The following is a 22,528-nucleotide window of genomic DNA, read 5'->3' as shown; positions in this document are numbered from 1 at the left end:
GGGGGTTTGGGGGGGTTAATTTAGGTGTTTCATATATTATGTTAGCTAGCTATAATTAATAGAGAGAAGTGTCCTCTCTTATGTCCGTGCTTGGTCGACGCTACGTACTATACATATGTATAGAGAGGACTAGACACGCTAGCTAGCTAGTAAGCAAACGAAGGAAATAAAAGATCGTTATGAACATATATGCATACAGAGAGAAGTGATATCGACCACCTCTCCTTCTCCGAGAGATTGGTCGAACAACAAGTTCTCGTATATCTATCCGACACTACCGGCTACATATATATAATAATTATCTCTTACAAATATAATCTCCTAACATACGGACTCATGTTCCACATGGTATTCTCCGTCTTCAGCGATCACATGGTCAAGAAAGAATGCCGTCAATTCCTCTTGAATTGCTCGCACGCGAGCTGGTGCTAGGAGTTCATCCCGCTTCCGAAACATCTAATTTGAAGAAGGGGGTCAATACATATATATATGAATGAATGAAACTCAACACAAATGATGGTAATAAAATAAAATTGTGAATGTTGTTATTTACGTACTTCATATTGTTCGTCAGAGTAGCCCCGCTCACAGGTCGTGTGGCAGATGGACTCGCAAACGTAGTATCCACAGAAATCATTCCCTTGTTCCTGCCACAACCACTTTATAAGAAATAGAGTTCAATCAAACTGATAAGCAAGAATGCCAAATGGTATTGATGAAACTAGCGCTTGAATCAATAGGAGATGCGCGAAAAATGCTACTATAGTACTTACTTTCGGGTGTCTAAATTGCAACTTCTTCGGGAGTCCTGGAGCTTTTTTGGTGAATTTTTTCCAAACCCTGCCAGACAAAGAAAACAATTACTTGATATATCAGGAAATGAACAAAGTTGTTGATATGGTGGATAATGATCGATTTAACTTACTTCTCGAGCATTTGAGTCATGTCCGCATAGTCCTGGGGATCTTTTCGTCTTGAGTCTAAGACGGTTACTAGTCCCTGCTCAAGCTTAATCTTTAGGATAATATAGTGGCAACTGCACACGCATGCATAACTCATTAATTACATTACTATAACCTTGACTAATATATAAGGGAAACCGAATATGCACAAGACAGTAACACTCACTTGAAGTTGTAAGGAAAGAGTATTATATCTTTGTTTTCATTTATTACCAACGATCGTAGCAAGTTGGCCTCGGTATCTGCGGCATGAAATTTAACCTCAGTTGCATCTATGAGATATGTGTTAATGAACCCAACATCACCGACTTGTCTTTTCTTCAATTCGGCGATCTTCAATCTGCATAATATAGTGAGGATAATTATAAATACATGCAATGAAAGAGCTGAGCTATATAGAGAGACTTAATGACAGAAGTACTACTACTTACAGACAGTAGCAGGTGACCGTTGCTTTATCGAGGGCCAATTGATTGAAAAACTGAAAGAACTCCTCAAATGGAACAGGCAACAGTTCAATCCCAACGAGGTCATGCTCCTTTTTAACTCTCACATACAAAGTACTCCTTCCCCAGACTCTCTGCAGATTTTCAAGTATCAATCATGCAATCTTCGCATCATCGTTGATAGAGATCTTTCATCTTTGACGAGAGGCTTCCCGTACTCGTATCTTTGTATCCGCACCTCCATGAAATCATAATGTACATCGTCGGGCAGGTAATCGCCAAGATTGCTATAACCGGGCACCATCCTCGGATCATTAGCGACGATGTCGCTAGGCACCTTGAGCGGGGGGCACGATTGCTTCGCTTGTTCGCCGAGCTGGGCAATTTATTTCCCAGCTCGTCGTTCTTTCAGCCTTTGATCACTGACGGTACTTCCCGACTGCTCCGCTTCGGCAAATTCCTTTCCAATAATGCGCTCATAGTTTCCTTTCGGCGGAGACTTGGGTGGTTTTGTCAGGGCAGCCAGAGTGCGCTTCGCTTTCACCGGATCTACCTTCTCCTCCGGAGGTGGATGTTTCTTTGCTTTCACCCCTTCAAAGAAGTTCCTCACTTCTTCTCGCGCGATCTCGGCGTTCTCCTCCGAGGTCCTCTCGTATGGTAACTTCTCTGGAGTCTTCAGAGAAGGACCGAATCTGTATGTCCTCCCGCCTCTGGCTGTACTGCTAGACGTCGGCAGAGCAGACGGAGCGGTTGTCTTCTATACTTTCTTACGAGGCAGAGGAGAAGGACTACGACGCGCCGAAGCAGCCGGAGCGGCGGCAGGTCTCTTCCTCCCTTGCCGATGAGGCGGAGAAGGAGGAGGCTGGCTGCTCAGGCGCGCCGGCGCAGGCGGAGAAGGAGGCGGAGTGCCGCCGAGCACCGGAGAAGGAGCCGGCCGAGTGCCCTGATCGTCACTCGCCGGAGGAGGAGGCGGTGAAGGAAATATGCCCTAGAGGCAATAATAAAGTTATTATTTATTTCCTTATATCATGATAAAAGTTTATTATTCATGCTAGAATTGTATTAACCGGAAACATAATACATGTGTGAATACATAGACAAACAGAGTGTCACTAGTATGCCTCTACTTGACTAGCTCGTTAATCAAAGATGGTTATGTTTCCTAACCATGGACAAAGAGTTGTCATTTGATTAACGGGATCACATCATTAGTTGAATGATCTGATTGACATGACCCATTCCATTAGCTTAGCACCCGATCGTTTAGTATGTTGCTATTGCTTTCTTCATGACTTATACATGTTCCTATGACTATGAGATTATGTAACTCCCATGTGCCGGAGGAACACTTTGTGTGCAACCAAACGTCACAACCTAACTGGGTGATTATAAAGGTGCTCTACAGCTGTCTCCAAAGGTACATGTTGGGTTGACGTATTTCGAGATTAGGATTTGTCACTCCGATCGTCGGAGAGGTATCTCAGGGCCCTCTCGGTAATGCACATCACTTAAGCCTTGCAAGCATTGCAACTAATGAGTTAGTTGCGGGATGATGTATTACGGAACGAGTAAAGAGACTTGCCGGTAACGAGATTGAACTAGGTATTGGATACCGACGATCGAATCTCGGGCAAGTAACATACCGATGACAAAGGGAACAACGTATGTTGTTATGCGGTCTGACCAATAAAGATCTTCGTAGAATATGTAGGAGCCAATATGGGCATCCAGGTCCCGCTATTGGTTATTGACTGGAGACGTATCTCGGTCATGTCTACATTGTTCTCGAACCCGTAGGGTCCGCACACTTAAGGTTTCGATGACAGATACATTATGAGTTTATACGTTTTGATGTACCGAAGGTTGTTCGGAGTCCCGGATGAGATCGCGGACATGATGAGGAGTCTCAAAATGGTCGAGACATAAAGATTGATATATTGGAAGCCTATGTTTGGATATCGGAAGTGTTCCGGGTGAAATCAGGATTTTACCGGAGTACCGGGAGGTTACCGGAACCCCCCGGGAGCTATATGGGCCTTAGTGGGCCTTAGTGGAAGAAGAGGAGAGGCGGCCAGGGCTGGGCCGCGCGCCTCTCCCCCCTAGTCTGAATAGGACAAGGAGAGAGGGGGCCGGTGCCCCCTCCTTCTCTCTCTCTCTTTTCCACCTCGCGAATCCTATTCCAACTAGGATTGGGGGAGAAGTCCTACTCCCGGAGGGAGTAGGACTCCTCCTGGCGCGCCCTATGATGGCCGGCCGGCCTCCCCCTGTTAAACCTTTATATACGGAGGCAGGGGCACCCCAGAGACACACAAGTTGATCCACGTGATCATATTCTTAGCCGTGTGCGGCGCCCCCTTCCACCATAGTCCTCGATAATATTGTAGCAGTGCTTAGGCAAAGCCCTGCGACGGTAGTACATCAAGATCGTCACCACGCCGTCGTGCTGACGGAATTCTTCCCCGACACTTTGCTGGATCGGAGTCCGGGGATCGTCATCGAACTGAACGTGTGCTAGAACTCGGAGGTGCCGTAGTTTTGGTGCTTGATCGGTCGGGCCGTGGAGACGTACGACTACATCAACCAAACGCTTTCGTTGTCGATCTACAAGGGTACATAGATCACACTCTCCCCTCTTGTTTCTATGCATCACCATGATCTTGCGTGTGCGTAGGAATTTTTTTGAAATTACTACGTTCCCCAACAGTGGTATCAGAGCCTAGGTTTTATGTATTGATGTTATATGCACGAGTAGAACACAAGTGAGTTGTGGGTGATATAAGTCATACTGCTTACCAGCATGTCATACTTCGGTTCGGCGGTATTGTTGGACGAAGCGGCCCGGACCGACAATACGCGTACGCTTACGCGAGACCGGTTCTCCCGACGTGCTTTGCACATAGGTGGCTTGCGGGTGACAGTTTCGCCAACTTTAGTTGAACCAAGTGTGGCTATGCCCGGTCCTTGCGAAGGTTAAAACAGCACCAACTTGACAAACTATCGTTGTGGTTTTGATGCGTAGGTAAGATTGTTTCTTGCTTAAGCCCGTAGCAGCCACGTAAAACTTGCAACAACAAAGTAGAGGACGTCTAACTTGTTTTTGCAGGGCATGTCGTGATGTGATATGGTCAAGACATGATGCTAAATTTTATTGTATGAGATGATCATGTTTTGTAACCGAGTTATCGGCAACTAGCAGGAGCCATATGGTTGTCGCTTTATTGTATGCAATGCAATCGCGCTGTAATGCTTTACTTTATCACTAAGTGGTAGCGATAGTCGTGGAAGCATAAGATTGGCGAGACGACAACGATGCTACGATGGAGATCAAGGTGTCGCGCCGGTGACGATGGTGATCATGACGGTGCTTCGGAGATGGAGATCACAGGCACAAGATGATGATGGCCATATCATATCACTTATATTGATTGCATGTGATGTTTATCTTTTATGCATCTTATCTTGCTTTGATTGACGGTAGCATTATAAGATGATCTCTCACTAAAATTATCAAGAAGTGTTCTCCCTGAGTATGCACCGTTGCGAAAGTTCTTCGTGCTGAGACACCACGTGATGATCGGGTGTGATAGGCTCTACATTCAAATACAACGGGTGCAAAACAGTTGCACACGCGGAATACTCAGGTTATACTTGACGAGCCAAGCATATGCAGATATGGCCTCGGAACACGGAGACCGAAAGGTCGAGCGTGAATCATATAGTAGATATGATCAACATAGTGATGTTCACCAATGAAACTACTCCATCTCACGTGATGATCGGACATGGTTTAGTTGATTTGGATCACGTGATCACTTAGAGGATTAGAGGGATGTCTATCTAAGTGGGAGTTCTTTAAGTAATTTGATTAATTGAACTTAAATTTATCATGAACTTAGTACCTGATAGTATCTTTCTTATGTATGTTTGATTGTAAATAGATGGCCCGTGTTGTTGTTCCATTGAATTTTAATGTGTTCCTTGAGAAAGCAAAGTTGAAAGATAATGGTAGCAATTACACGGACTGGGTCCGTAACTTGAGGATTATCCTCATTGTTGCACAGAAGAATTACGTCCTGGAAGCACCGCTGGGTGCCAGGCCTGCTGCTAGAGCAACACCAGATGTTATGAACGTCTGGCAGAGCAAAGCTGATGACTACTCGATAGTTCAATGTGCCATGCTTTACGGCTTAGAATCGGGACTTTAACGACGTTTTGAACGTCATGGAGCATATGAGATGTTCTAGGAGTTGAAGTTAATATTTCAAGCAAATGCCCGGATTGAGAGATATGAAGTCTCCAATAAGTTCTATAGCTGCAAGATGGAGGAGAACAGTTCTGTCAGTGAGCATATACTCAAAATGTCTGGGTATAATAATCACTTGATTCAGATGGGAGTTAATCTTCGAGATGATTGCGTCATTGACAGAATTCTCCAATCACTGCCACCAAGCTACAAGAGCTTCGTGATGAACTATAATATGCAAGGGATGAATAAGACTATTCCCGAGCTCTTCGCAATGCTGAAAGCTGCGGAGGTAGAAATCAAAAAGGAGCATCAAGTGTTGATGGTTAACAAGACCACTAGTTTCAAGAAAAAGGGCAAAGGGAAGAAGAAGGGGAACTTCAAGAAGAACAGCAAGCAAGTTGCTTCTCAAGAGAAGAAACCCAAGTCTGGACCTAAGCCTAAAACTGAGTGCTTCTACTGCAAGCAGACTGGTCACTGGAAGCGGAACTGCCCCAAGTATTTGGCGGATAAGAAGGATGGCAAGGTGAACAAAGGTATATGTGATATACATGTTATTGATGTGTACCTTACTAATTCTCGCAGTAGCACCTGGGTATTTGATACTGGTTCTGTTGCTAATATTTGCAACTTGAAACAGGGACTACGGATTAAGCGAAGATTGGCTAAAGACAAGGTGACAATGCGCGTGGGAAACGGTTCCAAAGTCGATGTGATCGCGGTCGGCACGCTACCTCTACATCTACCTTCGGGGTTAGTATTAGACCTAAATAATTGTTATTTGGTGCCAGCGTTGAGCATGAACATTATATCTGGATCTTGTTTAATGCGAGACGGTTATTCATTTAAATCAGAGAATAATGGTTGTTCTATTTATATGGGTAATATCTTTTATGGTCATGCACCCTTGAAGAGTGGTCTATTCTTATTGAATCTCGATAGTGTTGGGGAATGTTGCAGAAAACAAAAAATTTCCTACGGTTTCACCAAGATCCATCTATGAGTTCATCTAGCAACGAGTGATTGGTTTGCATCTACATACCTTTGTAGATCACGCGCGGAAGCGTTCAAAGAACGGGGATGAGGAAGTCGTACTCGACGTGATCCAAATCACCGGAGATCCTAGCGCCGAACGGACGGCACCTCCGCGTTCAACACACGTACAGTCAGCGTAACGTCTCCTCCTTCTTGATCCAGAAAGGGGAAGGAGAGGTTGAGGAAGATGGCTCCAGCAGCAGCATGACGGCGTGGTGGTGATGGAGCTGCAGTACTCCGGCAGGGCTTCGCCAAGCTCTATGGAGGAGGAGGAGGTGTTGGAGAGGGAGAGGGAGGCACCAAAGGCAAAGGTAAGAAGTCCTCCATCCCCCCACTATATATAGGGGGGCCTAAGGGGGGGGGCGCCGGCCCTAGGAGATGCAATCTCCTAGGGGGGCGGCGGCCAAGGGGTGGGGGGCTTGCCCCCCAAGCAAGGGGGCGCCCCCCTTTAGGGTTTCCCCACCCAAGGCGCATGGGCCCTAGGGGAAGTGGCGCCCCAGCCCACTTTGGGCTGGATCCCTTCCCACTTCAGCCCATGGGGCCCTCCGGGATAGGTGGGCCCACCCGGTGGACCCCCGGTACCCTTCCGGTGGTCCCGGTACAATACCGGTGACCCCGAAACTTGTCCCGACGGCCGAAATAGCACTTCCTATATATAATTCTTTACCTCCGGACCATTCCGGAACTCATCGAGACGTCCGGGATCTCATCCGGGACTCCGAACAACATTCGGGTTACTGCATATACATATCCCTACAACCCTAGCGTCACCGAACCTTAAGTGTGTAGACCCTACGGGTTCGGGAGACATGTAGACATGACCGAGATCGCTCTCCGGTCAATAACCAACAGCGGGATCTGGATACCCATGTTGGCTCCCACATGCTCCTCGATGATCTCATCAGATGAACCACGATGTCGAGGATTCAAGCAACCCTGTATACAATTCCCTTCGTCAATCGGTATGTTACTTGCCCGAGATTCGATCGCCGGTATCCCAATACCTCATTCAATCTCGTTACCGGCAAGTCACTTTACTCGTACCGTAATGCATGATCCCATGACCAGACACTTGGTCACTTTGAGCTCATAATGATGATGCATTACCGAGTGGGCCAGTGATACCTCTCCGTCATACGGAGTGACAAATCCCAGTCTTGATCCGTGTCAACCCAACAGACACTTTCGGAGATACCCGTAGTATACCTTTATAGTCACCCAGTTATGTTGTGACGTTTGGTATACCCAAAGCACTCCTACGGTATCCGGGAGTTACACGATCTCATGGTCTAAGGAAAGGATACTTGACATTGGAAAACTCTAGCAAACGAACTATATGATCTTGTGCTATGTTTAGGATTGGGTCTTGTCCATCACATCATTCTCCTAATGATGTGATCTCGTTATCAATGGCATCCAATGCCCATAGTCAGGAAACCATGACTATCTATTGATCAACGAGCTAGTCAACTAGAGGCTTACTAGGGACATGTTGGTGTCTATTATTCACACATGTATTACGATTTCCGGATAACACAATTATAGCATGAATAAAAGACAATTATCATGAACAAGGAAATATAATAATAATCCTTTTATTATTGCCTCTAGGGCATATTTCCAATAGTCTCCCACTTGCACTAGAGTCAACAATCTAGTTACATTGTGATGAATCGAACACCCATGGAATTCTGGTGTTGATCATGTTTTGCTCTAGGGAGAGGTTTAGTCAACGGATCTGCTACATTCAGGTCCGTATGTACTTTACAAATATCTATGTCTCCATCTTGAACATTTTCACGAATGGAGTTGAAGCGACGCTTGATGTGCCTTGTCTTCTTGTGAAACCTGGGCTCCTTGGCAAGAGCAATAGCTCCAGTGTTGTCACAGAAGAGCTTGATCGGCCCCGACGCATTGGGTATGACTCCTAGGTCGGTGATGAACTCCTTCACCCAAATTGCTTCATGCGCTGCCTCCGAGGCTGCCATGTACTCCGCTTCACATGTAGATCCCGCCACGACACTCTGCTTGCAACTGCACCAGCTTACTGCCCCACCATTCAAAATATACACGTATCCAGTTTGTGACTTAGAGTCATCCAGATCTGTGTCAAAGCTAGCATCGACGTAACCCTTTACGACGAGCTCTTCGTCACCTCCATAAACGAGAAACATTTCCTTAGTCCTTTTCAGGTACTTCAGGATATTCTTGACCGCTGTCAAGTGTTCCTTGCCGGGATTACTTTTGGTACCTTCCTACCAAACTTACGGCAAGGTTTACTTCAGGTCTAGTACACAGCATGGCATACATAATAGAACCTATGGCTGAGGCATAGGGGATGACACTCATCTCTTCTATATCTTCTGCCGTGGTCGGACATTGAGCTGAGCTCAATTTCACACCTTGCAACACAGGCAAAACCCCTTCTTAGACTGATCCATATTGAACTTCTTCAATATCTTATCAAGGTATGTGCTTTGTGAAAGACCTATGAGGCGTCTTGATCTATCTCTATAGATCTTGATGCCTAACATATATGCAGCTTCTCCAAGGTCCTTCATTGAAAAACTCTTATTCAAGTAGGCCTTAATGCTGTCCAAGAGTTCTATATCATTTCCCATCAAAAGTATGTCATCTACATATAATATGAGAAATGCTACAGAGCTCCCACTCACTTTCTTGTAAACACAGGCTTCTCCATAAGTCTGCGTAAACCCAAACGCTTTGATCATCTCATCAAAGCGAATGTTCCAACTCCGAGATGCTTGCACCAGCCCATAAATCAAGCGTTGGAGCTTGCACACCTTGTCAGCATTCTTAGGATCGACAAAACCTTCCGGCTGCATCATATACAATTCTTCCTTAAGGAAACCATAAAGGAATGCCGTTTTGACGTCCATTTGCCATATTTCATAATCATAGAATGCGGCAATTGCTAACATGATTCGGACGGACTTTAGCTTCGCTACCGGTGAGAGAGTCTCATCGTAGTCAACCCCTTGAACTTGTCGATAACCCTTAGCGACAAGCCGAGCTTTATAGATGGTCACATTACCATCCGCGTCTGTCTTGTTCTTAAAGATCCATTTATTTTCTATGGCTCGCCGCTCTACGGGCAAGTCAGTCAAAGTCCATACTTCGTTTTCATACATGGATCCTATCTCGGATTTCATGGCTTCCAGCCATTTGTCGGAATTCGAGCCCGCCATCGCTTCTTCATAGTTCGAAGGTTCACCGTTGTCTAACAACATGATTTCCAAGACAGGGTTGCCGTACCACTCTGGTGCGGAACGTGTCCATGTGGACCTTCGAATTTTAGTAGAAGCTTGATCAGAAGTATCTTGATCATCATCATTAACTTCCTCTCTAGTCGGTGCAGGCACCTCAGAAACATTTTCTTGAGCTGCGCCATTTTCCGGTTCAAGAGGTAATACTTCATCAAGTTCTACTTTCCTCCCACTTACTTCTTTCGAGAGAAACTCCTTCTCTAGAAAGGATCCATTCCTGGCAACAAAGATCTTGCCTTCGGATCTGAGGTAGAAGGTATACCCAATAGTTTCTTTAGGGTATCCTATGAAGACGCATTTTTCCAACTTGGATTCAAGCTTTTCAGGTTGAAGTTTCTTGACATAAGCATCGCATCCCCAAACTTTTAGAAACGACAGCTTAGGTTTCTTCCCAAACCATAATTCATACGGTGTCGTCTCAACGGATTTTGACGGAGCCCTATTTAAAGTGAATGCGGCAGTCTCTAAAGCATAGCCCCAAAATGATAGCGGTAAATCGGTAAGAGACATCATAGATCGCACCATATCTAATAGAGTGCGATTACGACGTTCGGACACACCATTACGCTGAGGTGTTCCAGGCGGCGTGAGTTGTGAAACTATTCCATATTTTCTTAAGTGTGTGCCAGACTCGTGACTCAAGTAATCTCCTCCACGATCTGATCGCAGGAACTTGATTTTCCTGTCACGTTGATTCTCAACCTCACTCTGAAATTCCTTGAACTTTTCAAAGGTCTCGGACTTGTGTTTCATTAAGTAGACATACCCATATCTACTCAAGTCATCAGTGAGGGTGAGAACATAACGATAGCCACCGCGAGCCTCAACACTCATTGGACCGCACACATCAGTATGTATGATTTCCAATAAGTTGGTTGCTCGCTCCATTGTTCCTAAGAACGGAGTCTTGGTCATTTTGTTGGGTTTCGTAGTAATTTCAAAAAATTTCCTACGCGCACACAGGATCATGTGATGCATAGCAACGAGAGGAGAGTGTTGTCTACGTACCCAACGCAGACCGACTGCGGAAGCGATGACACGACGTAGAGGAAGTAGTCGTACGTCTTCACGATCCAACCGATCAAGCACCGAAACTACGGCACCTCCGAGTTCGAGCACACGTTCAGCTCGATGACGATCCCCGGACTCCGATCCAGCAAAGTGTCGGGGAAGAGTTTCGTCAGCACGACGGCGTGGTGACGATCTTGATGAACTACAGCAGCAGGGCTTCGCCTAAACTCCGCTACAGTATTATCGAGGAATATGGTGGCAGGGGGCACCGCACACGGCTAAGGAATCGATCACGTGGATCAACTTGTGTCAACTTGTGTGTTTAGAGGTGCCCCTGCCTCCGTATATAAAGGAGCCAAGGGGGGGAGGAGGCGCCGGCCAGGAGGAGGTGGCGCAGGAGGAGTCCTACTCCTACCGGGAGTAGGACTCCCCTCCAATCCTATTCCAACTAGGAATCCCCAAAGGGGGAAAGAGGAGAAGGGTGGCCGGCCACCTCTCCTAGTCCTAATAGGACTAGGGGAAGGGGGAGGCACGCAGCCCTGGTGGGCAGCCCTTTCACCTTTCCACTAAGGCCCATGAAGGCCCATATGGTTCCCGGGGGGTTCCGGTAACCTCCCGGTAACCCGGTAAAATCCCGATTTCACCCGGAACACTTCCGATGTCCAAACATAGACTTCCAATATATCAATCTTTATGTCTCGACCATTTCGAGACTCCTCGTCATGTCCGTGATCACATCCGGGACTCCGAACAACCTTCGGTACATCAAAATGCATAAACTCATAATATAACTGTCATCGTAACCTTAAGCGTGCGGACCCTACGGGTTCGAGAACAATGTAGACATGACCGAGACACGTCTCTGGTCAATAACCAATAGCGGGACCTGGATGCCCATATTGGCTCCTACATATTCTACAAAGATCTTTATCGGTCAGACCGCATAACAACATACGTTGTTCCCTTTGTCATCGGTATGTTACTTGCCCGAGATTCGATCGTCGGTATCCAATACCTAGTTCAATCTCGTTAACGACAAGTCTCTTTACTCGTTCCGTAATACATCATTTCACAACTAACATATTAGTTGTAATGCTTGCAAGGCTTATGTGATGTGTATTACCGAGAGGGCCCAGAGATACCTCTCCGACAATCGGAGTGACAAATCCTAATCTCGAAATACGCCAACCCAACATCGACCATTGGAGACACCTGTAGTACTCCTTTATAATCACCCAGTTACGTTGTGACGTTTGGTAGTACCCAAAGTGTTCCTCCGGTAAACGGGAGTTGCATAATCTCATAGTCATAGGAACATGTATAAGTCATGAAGAAAGCAATAGCAACATACTAAACGATCAGGTGCTAAGCTAATGGAATGGGTCATGTCAATCAGATCATTCAACTAATGATGTGACCTCGTTAATCAAATAACAACTCATTGTTCATGGTCAGGAAACATAACCATCTTTGATTAACGAGCTAGTCAAGTAGAGGCATACTAGTGACACTCTGTTTGTCTATGTATTCACACATGTATTATGTTTCCGGTTAATACAATTCTAGCATGAATAATAAACATTTATCATGATATAAGGAAATAAATAATAACTTTATTATTGCCTCTAGGGCATATTTCCTTCAGGCATGAGCTTGGAAAACTAGTTTCAGCTCTTCGAACATCTCAAATGCTCCGTGATGCTCAAAACGCTTTTGGAGCCCCGGTTCTAAGCTGTAAAGCATGCCGCACTGAACGAGGGAGTAATCATCAGCGCGAGTTTGCCGAGCATTCATAATGTCTTGGTTCTCTGGGACGGGAGCGTCACCTAGCGGTCCTTCTAGGACATATTGTTTCCTGGCAGCTATGAGGATGATCCTCAGGTTCCGGACCCAGTCCGTATAGTTGCTGCCATCATCTTTCAGCTTGGTTTTCTCTAGGAACGCGTTGAAGTTCATGTTGACATGAGCGTTGGCCATTTGATCTACAAGACATATTTGCAAAGGTTTTAGACTAAGTTCATGATAATTAAGTTCTAATCAAATTATGAACTCCCACTCAGATTAGACATCCCTTTAGTCATCTAAGTGTTACACGATCCGAGTCGACTAGGCCGTGTCCGATCATCACGTGAGACGGACTAGTCATCGTCGGTGAACATTCTCATGTTGATCGTATCTTCCATACGACTCGTGTTCGACCTTTCGGTCTCCGTGTTTCGAGGCCATGTCTGCACATGCTAGGCTCGTCAAGTTAACCCTAAGTGTTTTCGCTGTGTAAAACTGTCTTACACCCGTTGTATGTGAACGTAAGAATCCATCACACCCGATCATCACGTGGTGCTTAGAAGCGACGAACTGTAGCAACGGTGCACAGTTAGGGGAGAACACTTCTTGAAATTTTTGTAAGGGATCATCTTATTTACTACCGTCGTTCTAAGCAAACAAGATGCATAAACATGATAAACATCACATGCAATCAAATAGAGTAGTGACATGATATGGCCAATATCATATAGCTCCTTTGATCTTCATCTTCGGGGCTCCATGATCATCTTGTCACCGGCATGACACCATGATCTCCATCATCATGATCTCCATCATCGTGTCTTCATGAAGTTGTCACGCCAACGACTACTTCTACTTCTATGACTAACGCATTTAGCAATAAAGTAAAGTAGTTTACATGGCGTTCTTCAATGACACGCAGGTCATACAATAAATAAAGACAACTCCTATGGCTCCTGCCGGTTGTCATACTCATCGACATGCAAGTCGTGAATCCTATTACAAGAACATGATCAATCTCATACATCACATATATCATTCATCACATCCTTTTGGCCATATCACATCACATAGCATACCCTGCAAAAACAAGTTAGACATCCTCTAATTGTTGTTTGCATGTTTTACGTGGCTGCTATGGGTTTCTAGCAAGAACGTTTCTTACCTATGCAAAACCACAACGTGATATGCCAATTGCTATTTACCCTTCATAAGGGCCCTTTTCATCGAATCCGTTCCGACTAAAGTGGGAGAGACTGGCACCCGCTAGCCACCTTATGCACCAAGTGCATGTCAATCGGTGGAACCTGTCTCACGTAAGAGTACGTGTAAGGTCGGTCCGGGCCGCTTCATCCCACAATACCGTCGAAACAAGATTGGACTAGTAACGGTAAGCATATTGAACAACATCAACTCCCACAACTACTTTGTGTTCTACTCGTGCAAAGAATCTACGCAATAGACCTAGCTCATGATGCCACTGTTGGGGAACGTAGCAGAAATTCAAAATTTTCCTACGTGTCACCAAGATCTATCTATGGAGAAACCAGCTACGAGTAGAAAGAGAGTGCATCTACATACCCTTGTAGATCGCTAAGCGGAAGCGTTCAAGTGAACGGGGTTGATGAAGTCGTACTCGTCGTGATTCAAATCACCGATGATCAAGTGCCGAACGCACGGCACCTCCGCGTTCAACACACGTACAGCCCGGTGACGTATCCCACGCCTTGATCCAGCAAGGAGAGAGGGAGAGGTTGAGGAAGACTCCATCCAGCAGCAGCACAACGACGTGGTGGTGGTGGAGGAGCGTGGCAATCCTGCAGGGCTTCGCCAAGCACCACGGGAGAGGAGGACGACTTGGGAGAGGGGGAGGGCTGCGCCAGAACTTCGTCTTCAGCTCCCATGCGTCTCCCCACTATATATAGGGGTGGAGGGGCTGGTTTCTTGCCCTCCAAGTCCATTGGGGCGTTGGCCAAGGTGGGAGGAAAGAAATCCCATCATTTCCTTCCTCACCGATTGTTATCCCCCCCTTTTAGGGATCTTGATCTTATCCCTTCGGGATATGATCTTATTCCTTCTAAGGGGGGATCTTGGTGCGCCTTGACCAGGGGTGTGGGGCCTTTCCCCCACTACCCACGTTCATGTGGGTCCCCCCATGCAGGTGGGCCCCACTCCGGAACCTTCTAGAACCTTCCCGGTACAATACCGAAAAATCCCGAACATTTTCCGGTGGCCAAAATAGGACTTCCCATATATAAATCTTTACCTCCGGACCATTCCGGAACTCCTCGTGACGTCCGGGATCTCATCCGGGACTCCGAACAACATTCGGTAACCACATACAAACTTCCTTTATAACCCTAGCGTCATCGAACCTTAAGTGTGTAGACCCTACGGGTTCGGGAGACATGTAGACATGACCGAGACGTTCTCCGGTCAATAACCAACAGCGGGATCTGGATACCCATGATGGCTCCCACATGTTCCACGATGATCTCATCGGATGAACCACGATGTCAAGGACTTAATCAATCCCGTATTCAATTCCCTTTGTCTATCGGTATGTTACTTGCCCGAGATTCGATCGTCGGTATCCAATACCTTGTTCAATCTCGTTACCGGCAAGTCACTTTACTCGTTCTGTAACACATCATCCTGTGATCAACTCCTTGGTCACATTGCGCATATGATGATGTCTTACCGAGTGGGCCCAGAGATACCTCTCCATTTACACGGAGTGACAAATCCCAGTCTCGATCCGCATAAAACAATAGATACTTTCGGAGATACCTGTAGTGCACCTTTATAGTCACCCAGTTACGTTGTGACGTTTGATACACCCAAAGCACTCCTACGGTATCCAGGAGTTACACGCTCTCATGGTCGAAGGAAGAGATACTTGACATTGGCAAAGCTCTAGCAAATGAACTACACGATCTTTTGTGCTAGTCTTAGGATTGGGTCTTGTCCATCACATCATTCTCCTAATGATGTGATCCCGTTATCAACGACATCCAATGTCCATAGCCAGGAAACCATGACTATCTGTTGATCACAACGAGCTAGTCAACTAGAGGCTCACTAGGGACATATTGTGGTCTATGTATTCACACGTGTATTACGATTTCCGGATAATACAGTTATAGCATGAATAAAAGACAATTATCATGAACAAGGAAATATAATAATAATACTTTTATTATTGCCTCTAGGGAATATTTCCAACAAGTTACATAATCTCATAGTCATAGGAACATGTATAAGTCATGAAGAAAGCAATAGCAACATACTAAACGATCGGGTGCTAAGCTAATGGAATGGGTCATGTCAATCAGATCATTCAACTAATGATGTGACCTCGTTAATCAAATAACAACTCTTTGTTCATGGTTAGGAAACATAACCATCTTTGATTAACGAGCTAGTCAAGTAGAGGCATACTAGTGACACTCTGTTTGTCTATGTATTCACACATGTATTATGTTTCCGGTTAATACAATTCTAGCATGAATAATAAACATTTATCATGATATAAGGAAATAAATAATAACTTTATTATTGCCTCTAGGGCATATTTCCTTCAGTCTCCCACTTGCACTAGAGTCAATAATCTAGTTCACATCGCCATGTGATTTAACAGCAATAGTTCACATCACCATGTGATTAACACCCATAGTTCACATCGCTATGTGACCAACACCCAAAGGGTTTACTAGATTCAGTAATCTAGTTCACATCGCTATGTGATTAACACCCAAGGAGTACTAAGGTGTGATCATGTTTTGCTTGTGAGAGAATCTTAGTCAATGGGTATGTCATATACAGATCCGTAAGTATTTTGCGAATTCCATGTCTACAATGCTCTGCACGGAGCTACTCTAGCTAATTGCTCCCACTTTCAATATGTATCTAGATCAAGGCTTAGAGTCATCTAGATTAGTGTCAAACTTGCATCGGCGTAACCTTTTACGACGAACCTTTTTCCATAATCGAGAAACATATCCTTATTCCACTAAGGACAATTTTGATCACTATTGTACTCCCTTGCCAAACTCAGTGGTATGGCATACAATAGATCTGGTATACAGCATGGCATACTTTATAGAACCTATGACTGAGGCATAGGGAATGACTTTCATTCTCTTTCTATTTTCTGCCGTGGTCGGGCTTTGAGTCTTACTCAACTTAACACCTTGCAACACAGGCAAGAACTCCTTCTTTGACTGTTCCATTTTGAACTATTTCAAAAATTTATCAAGGTATGTATTCATTGAAAAAATCTTATCAAGCGTCTTCATCTATCTATATAGATCTTGATGCTCAATGTGTAAGCAGCTTCACCAAGGTCTTTCTTTGAAAAACTTTTATTCAAGTATCTTTTCATGCTTTGCAGAATAATTCTACATTATTTCCGATCAACAATATGTCATTCACATATACTTATCAGAAATGTTGTAGTGCTCCCACTCACTTTCTTGTAAATACAGGCTTCGCTGTAAGTCTGTACAATAACTATATGCTTTGATCAACTTATCAAAGCGTATATTCCAACTCCGAGATTCTTGCACCAGTCCATAAATGGATCGCTGGAGCTTGCACATTTTGTTAGCTCCCTTTGGATCGACAAAACCTTCCGGTTGCATCATATACAACTCTTCTTCCAGAAATCCATTCAGGAATGCAGTTTTGACATCCATCTGCCAAATTTCATAATCATAAAATGCGGCAATTGCTAACATGATTCGGACAGACTTTTAAGCATCGATACGAGTAAGAAAATCTCATCGTATTCAACACCTTGAACTTTGTCAAAAACCTTTTTCGACAAGTCTAGCTTTGTAGATAGTAACACTACTATCAACGTCCGTCTTCCTCTTGAAGATCCATTTATTCTTAATGACTCACCGATCATCGGGCAAGTCAATCAAAGTCTACACTTTGTTCTCATACATGGATCATATCTCAGATTTCATAGCCTCAAGCCATTTCGTGGAATCTGGGCTCATCATTGCTTCCTCATAGTTCGTAGGTTCATCATGGTCTAGTAACATGACTTCCAGAACATGATTACCGTACCACTCTGGTGCGGATCTTACTCTGGAAGACCTACGAGGTTTGGTAGTAACTTGATCTGAAGTTTGATGATCATCATCATTAACTTCCTCACTTATTGGTGTAGGAATCACTGGAACTGATTTCTGTGATGAACTACTTTCCAATAAGGGAGAAGGTATAATTACCTCATCAAGTTCTACTCTCCTCCCACTCACTTCTTTCGAGAGAAACTCCTTCTCTGGAAAGGATCCATTTTAGCAACGAATGTCTTGCCTTCGGATCTGTGATAGAAGGTGTACCCAACAATTTCCTTTGGGTATGAAGACGCACTTCTCCGATTTGGGTTCGAGCTTATCAGGATGAAACTTTTTCACATAAGCATCGCAGCCCCAAACTTTAAGAAACAACAGGTTAGGTTTACTGCTAAACCATAGTTCATACAGTGTCGTCTCAACGGATTTAGATGGTGCCCTATTTTAAAACGTGAATGCAGCTGTCTCTAATGCATAACCCCAAAATGATAGTGGTAAAGAGATATCATAGATCGCACCATATCAAATAAAGTGCGGTTACGACGTTCGGACACACCATAACGATGTGGTGTTCCAGGTGGCGTGAGCTGTGAAACTATTCCACATTGTTTTAATTGAAGACCAAACTCGTAACTCAAATATTTGTCTCCGCGATCAGATCGCAGAAACTTTATTTTCTTGTTACGATGATTTTTCCACTTCACTCTGAAATTCTTTGAACCTTTCAACTATTTCAGACTTATGTTTCATCAAGTAGATATACCCATATCTGCTCAAATCATCTTGTGAAGGTCAGAAAACAACGATGCTTGCCACGAGCAACAGCACTCATTGGATCGCATACATCAGTATGTATTATTTCCAACAAGTCAGTAACTCGTTCCATTGTTCCGAAGAACGGAGTTTTAGTCATCTTGCCCAAAAGGCACGGTTCGCAAGCATCAAATGATTCATACCAAGTGATTCCGAAAATCCATCTTTATGGAGTTTCTTCATGCGCTTTACACCGATATGACCCAAACGGCAGTGCCACAAATAAGTTGCACTATCATTATTAACTTTGCATCTTTTGGCATCAATATTATGAATATGTGTATCACTACGATCGAGATCCAATGAACCATTTTCATTGGGTGTGTAACCATATAAGGTTTTATTCATGTAAATAGAACAACAGTTTATTCTCTTACTTAAATGAATAACCGTATTGCAATAAACATGATCAAATCATATTCATGCTCAACGCAAACACCAAATAACATTTATTTAGGTTCAACACTAATCCCGAAAGAATAGGGAGTGTGCGATGATGATCATATCAATCTTGAAACTACTTTCAACACACATCATCACTTCACCCTTAACTAGTTTCTGTTTATTCTGCAACTCCCGTTTCGAGTTACTACTCTTAGCAACTGAACCAGTACCAAATACCGAGGGGTTGCTATAAACACTAGTAAAGCACACATCAAACACCTGTATATCAAATATACCCTTTTTCACTTTGCCATCCTTCTTATCCACCAAATATTTAGGGTAGTTCCGCTTCCAGTGACCATTTCCTTTGCAGTGTAAGCACTAAGTTTCAGGCTTTGGTTCAGCTTTGGGCTTCTTCGTGGGAGTGACAACTTGCTTGTCAATCTACTTGAAGTTCCCCTTTCTTTCCCTTGCATACTATAGTTCATCACGAAGTTCTACTAACTTGGTGATGGTGACTAGAGAATTCTGTCAATCACTATCTTATCTGGAAGTTTAACTCCCACTTGATTCAAGCGATTGAAGTACCCAGACAATCTGAGCACATGCTCACTAGTTGAGCGATTCTCCTCCATCTTTTAGCTATAGAACTTGTTGGAGACTTCATATCTCTCAACTCGGGTATTTGCTTGAAATATTAACTTCAATTCTTGGAACATCTCATATGGTCCATGACGTTCAAAACGTCTTTGAAGTCCCGATTCTAAGCCGTTAAGCATGGTGCACTAAACTATCAAGTAGTCATCATATTGAGCTAGCCAGACGTTCATAACTTCTGCATCTGCTCCTGCAATAGGTCTGTCACCTAGCGGTGCATTAAGGACATAATTCTTCTGTGCAGCAATGAGGATTTAACCTCAGATCACGGATCAAATCCGCAACATTGCTACTAACATTTTTCAACACAATTTTCTCTAGGAACATATCAAAATAAACACAGGGAAGCAACAACGCGAGCTATTGATCTACAACATGATTTGCAAAATACTACCAGGACTAAGTTCATGATAAATTTAAGTTCAATTTAATCATACTACTTAAGAACTCCCACTTAGATAGACATCCCTCTAATCCTCTAAGTGATCACGTGATCCAAATCAACTAAACCATGTCCGATCATCACGTGAGATGGAGTAGTTTCATCGGTGAACATCATTATGTTGATCATATCTACTATATGATTCACGCTCGACCTTTCGGTCTCCGTGTTCCGAGGCCATATCTGCATATGCTAGGCTCGTCAAGTTTAACCTGAGTATTCTGCGTGTGCAAAAACTGGCTTGCACCCGTTGTAGATGGACGTAGAGCTTATCACACCCGATCATCACGTGGTGTCTGGGCACGACGAACTTTGGCAACGGTGCATACTCAGGGAGAACACTTCTTGATAATTTAGTGAGAGATCATCTTATAATGCTACCGTCAATCAAAGCAAGATAAGATGCATAAAAGGATAAACATCACATGCAATCAATATAAGTGATATAATATGGCCATCATCATCTTGTGCTTGTGATCTCCATCTCCGAAGCACCGTCATGATCACCATCGTCACCGGCGCGACACCTTGATCTCCATCGTAGCATCGTTGTCGTCTCGCCAATCTTATGCTTCCACGATTATCACTACCGTAGTAATAAAGTAAAGCATTACATCGCGATTGCATTGCATACAATAAAGCGACAACCATATGGCTCCTGCCAGTTGCCGATAACTCAGTTACAAAACATGATCATCTCATACAATAAAATTCAGCATCATGCTTTGACCATATCACATCACAACATGCCCTGCAAAAACAAGTTAGACGTCCTCTACTTTGTTGTTGCATGTTTTACGTGGCTGTTACGGGCTTAAGTAAGAACCAATCTCACCTACGCATCAAAACCACAACGATAGTTTGTCAAATAGACTCCGTTTTAACCTTCTCAAGGACCGGGCGTAGCCATACTTGGTTCAACTAAAGTTGGAGAGACAGTCGCCCGCAAGCCATCTCTGTGCAAAGCACGTCGAGGGAACCGGTCTCGCGTAAGCGTACGCGTAAGGTTGGTCTGGGTCGTCTCGTCCAACAATACCGCCGAACCAAAATATGACATGCTGGTAGGCAGTATGACTTGTATCGTCCACAACTTACTTGTGTTCTACTCGTGCATATAACATCAACATCAATAACCAGGCTCGGATGCCACTGTTGGGTTTCGTAGTAATTTCAAAAAATTTCCTACGCGCACACAGGATCATGTGATGCATAGCAACGAGAGGAGAGTGTTGTCTACGTACCCAACGCAGACCGACTGCGGAAGCGATGACACGACGTAGAGGAAGTAGTCGTACGTCTTCACGATCCAACCGATCAAGCACCGAAACTACGGCACCTCCGAGTTCGAGCACACGTTCAGCTCGATGACGATCCCCGGACTCCGATCCAGCAAAGTGTCGGGGAAGAGTTTCGTCAGCACGACGGCGTGGTGTCGATCTTGATGAACTACAGCAGCAGGGCTTCGCCTAAACTCCGCTACAGTATTATCGAGGAATATGGTGGCAGGGGGCACCGCACACGGCTAAGGAATCGATCACGTGGATCAACTTGTGTCAACTTGTGTCAACTTGTGTCAACTTGTGTCAACTTGTGTCAACTTGTGTCAACTTGTGTGTTTAGAGGTGCCCCTGCCTCCGTATATAAAGGAGCCAAGGGGGGAGGAGGCGCCGGCCAGGAGGAGGTGGCGCAGGAGGAGTCCTACTCCTACCGGGAGTAGGACTCCCCCCCAATCCTATTCTAACTAGGATTCCCAAGGGGGAAAGAGGGAGAGGGGTGGCCGGCCACCTCTCCTAGTCCTACTAGGACTAGGGGAAGGGGGGAGGCGCGCAGCCCCCTTGGGCTGCCCCTTTCTCCTTTCCACTAAGGCCCATGATGGCCCATATGGCTCCCGGGGGGTTCCGGTAACCTCCCGGTAACCCGGTAAAATCCCGATTTCACCCGGAACACTTCCGATGTCCAAACATAGACTTCCAATATATCAATCTTTATGTCTCGACCATTTCGAGACTCCTCGTCATGTCCGTGATCACATCCGGGACTCCGAACAACCTTCGATACATCAAAATGCATAAACTCATAATATAACTGTCATCGTAACCTTAAGCGTGCGGACCCTACGGGTTCGAGAACAATGTAGACATGACCGAGACACGTCTCCGGTCAATAACCAATAGCGGGACCTGGATGCCCATATTGGCTCCTACATATTCTACGAAGATCTTTATCGGTCAGACCGCATAACAACATACGTTGTTCCCTTTGTCATCGGTATGTTACTTGCCCGAGATTCGATCGTCGGTATCCAATACCTAGTTCAATCTCGTTACCGGCAAGTCTCTTTACTCGTCCCGTAATACATCATCTCACAACTAACAT

The 22,528-nt window shown here is 44.7% G+C and overlaps 1 pseudogene; it reads right to left on the bottom strand.

The window, feature by feature from the left end:
- Positions 1-22,528, bottom strand: part of LOC119357511 — a 72,652-nt pseudogene that overhangs the window by 785 nt on the left and 49,339 nt on the right.

Source organism: Triticum dicoccoides, chromosome 2A (genome assembly GCF_002162155.2).
Source record: "Triticum dicoccoides isolate Atlit2015 ecotype Zavitan chromosome 2A, WEW_v2.0, whole genome shotgun sequence".
NCBI classification, from domain to species: Eukaryota; Viridiplantae; Streptophyta; class Magnoliopsida; order Poales; family Poaceae; genus Triticum; species Triticum dicoccoides.
The sequence above is the reverse complement of the archived record's forward strand: the minus strand, read 5'-3'. Positions and strand labels throughout refer to the sequence as shown.